Consider the following 3,170-nt stretch of genomic DNA (forward strand, 5'->3'; position numbering starts at 1 on the left):
ATGTTGTAAAGTTTGTAAACATGATTTCACTTAAATATGATGAAGTCCAGCTTTCCAATAAACTCATCAAACAAGCTACAACACATGAAATGCAATGAACTATGAACTGCCATTCAAACAAAGATCTACAGCCTGTGAAAGCAAAACCTGTGCCACTGATGGTCCAGTCATAAAGTCATCAGAAACAGGCCATTCCTATTAGTAGTGCTGATTGTGCGTCACAAAGAAAGAGCTATCAGCATCGGTTTAATGCTTACATGTGGTCAGCAGTGTAAAGATCAAATCTCTGTATGGGTTTATGAGGACTGGTGATGTTTTATTTAAAGATGATCTGTAACATTTTTGTCTTTGTATATATGTGAGTTCATCTCATTTTACAGTAGATCAGAATAAATTCTTTCTGCTTATCTTTGAGTGCAACTTTAATCAGCACAAATTACATGATGTTATATGGCAAGCAACTTGTGTCACTTACTTTCAGCATGAGAATTTGTGTGTGTGTGTGTGTGTGTGTGTGTGTGTGTGTTCCCACAAACCACAAAATGTTTTCTGCTAGTGTGGTGGACTGTTCTCATGAATGCTCATGAAAGATTTTAAAAACACACACATACAAACAAACCAGTGATAGGGAGTTTCAAAGGATCAGTTTTCAGAGAGATCAAGGAGGAAGACTTAATATTCAGTTTAGATTAGAGGAAAAACAAAGGTGCTTTTGGATCAAACACTGCAGAGGCTGGAAGGTCTCGTACAACAAATTAGTCTTGGACATCAGGAGTTAATTAGTCAGAGCTTTATGGCTTTAATCCTTCAGATTTGTGTCCTGATTTAGGTGTAGACGTAGGTTTTCTGTGGAGGCTACAGGAAGTATTCAGATCTAATCTGCTGTGACTGTGTTGTCTTGTAGATGCATTTTTTTTTAAATGTTCAGAACAAGCATACAACTAGAATTACTGCTTTTTGATTGCATGCCTCCAATCAACCAGTCCAGTTACAGTAAGCATGGTCACACTCTTCCGTGTTAAAAGTGTTGCAAAACATTATAATGGTTACAGTGCTAACAGTGAAATAACCTTTGACCTTTTGGACATATGTTATTACTTGTCGTGTTGTCCAATTAGACATTTGTGTTAAAGTTTGTCATTATTAGTTAAGAATTCTTGAGTTATGCCAAATGGTTTTTGAGGTACACTGACCTTGACCTTTGACCTTTGACCACCAAATTCTAATCAGTTCATCCTGTAGTGCAAGTGGATGTTTGTGCCAAAGTAATGAAACTCCCTTGAGTTGTTCCTCACATATCATATTCACAAGAATGGGATAGATGTGAGGTCACAAGGACCTTGACCTTTGACCTTTCATTCCTGAGTCCAATTGAACATTTTGTGCCAACATGATAGAAGAAGGAAGGGGCGCATAGACAGACAATTCACAAACATAATGCTCCTGGCAAGGGCTGTCACCGGTGCAGAGGCATAAATACAATATACTCCTACACACAGGAACAACAAAAACTGAGACAGTTACGTACTGTGGCTTCTCATCACTTCAAGATGATTCCAAAGGCACAATGCAGAATGCACAATGAGGCAAAAAAAAGAACCACAGAGTAACAGCTACAGGCTTAAAGGAATCATGGGTGCAGGAAAACATATCTGTCCTAAAGCCTATAAATCATGGTGCATGGAGCACAGTGTCCACGTTAGGGCACCATGGAGGAAGCTGATGTTTGAAGCAGCTTAACACTCCATATCACTAGGAAAGATGTACAATGGGGCACCCTGGTAGTCAAGTGGTGCTTGTTGATGGCTGAAACAGACCCTGTTGACTAGATCCTTCTCATAATGGATCCTGGCAGTAATGACTGTTTGATGCTCATCAGTTGCAGGTTTTCCCCCTGGGCCATAATGACCAGTCATTCTTGACTGACTTGTCAAAGGTACTGTCACCACACAGCTCTGGAATCAGACACAAAATCCATCAGGCAACCATTTGCTACTCCTTCACTAACACTCACAATTTTGATATTTGGCTAACAAAAATGGCACTCCAAGTTTTTCACCCTCGCCTTCAGGGGTTGACAAGCGTGCTCCAAGAGAGTCAAACCAACATTCCGCCAATTTGGATTTCATCATCCAAAAGTGTGGGTAACTTTGCCTAGTACCTCAGCTTCCTCAGTGCAATGGCAGTCACTATCATGCAGATCGCTAGCAGAGGCTCAGCTAGGGCTAGCTGATGATTTCCACAGTTGGTCCTCATCTTTCTTAGGTTTCATGGCTGAAGAAAACTGTACGTCAATCACAACACGGCAGGAAACCTTGCAAGGAGTAAAAAAAGGACCAATACAGAGAGGTGCCTATTGAACTCAGAGAGAGATTACTTCAAAGCATATTTAAAGATTAGAACTTCAAGGGATTTAAGTGGAAGTTAACGTGTACTCCCCTCCATCACTGAGCCACATATTGGATGATCAGCAATTCCAAGTAAGTTGTTCTCTTTTGAAAGCCTTTTCTGTACAAAAGAAACCAAATATTAACCAAACACGTAGAATATAACCATCAGTGAGATCAGTGTGGTGTTACACTCTGAGTACTCCTTATATTTTGGTGAATTTAAATCTAATACTAAGTTGAGGAGCAACCATGTTCTTCATAGATCTCTCATCATGTAAATCTTCTCAGAGACTGAACTTGAAACTATGCTTGACAGTGAACATGTGATCATGTTTCCATAACAGGACATAGTCTCTTCAGATTGGCCAATCAAACACAGTCTTGTCTGTGAAGAGGGAGACAAGACCAAGACTCTTTTCACTCAAGTCAGCTATTTGAACACGATGACATCTCCAAAGTTTGTTTTATATCTGACATGTTTGTTCTTGTGCAAAGCGGGTGAGTAGTTTTTTTTTTTTGTAGCTCCAACTTTTAGAGTGTATGGTCACTCTTAATGTCTTTGCTTCTTTTTTTCCTAATGTTTTCAGTATAATATACTTATTATGATGAATTAATTTTGTTTTTGTCTCTCCTGTCACTTCAGCTCTGATGGCTAATCTATCCTCATCTATTCGTCAAGAGAAAGATTTTATAGCAGCTTCTGTTGGTGAAAGTATATTTTGGAATGTTCCTATGACAGTAATGTGGTAGCTAGGTATTACTGGTATAAGCAAACTTTGG

The sequence above is a fragment of the Lates calcarifer genome, unplaced genomic scaffold (assembly GCF_001640805.2).
Source record: "Lates calcarifer isolate ASB-BC8 unplaced genomic scaffold, TLL_Latcal_v3 _unitig_4051_quiver_1723, whole genome shotgun sequence".
In the NCBI taxonomy this organism is placed as follows: Eukaryota; Metazoa; Chordata; class Actinopteri; family Centropomidae; genus Lates; species Lates calcarifer.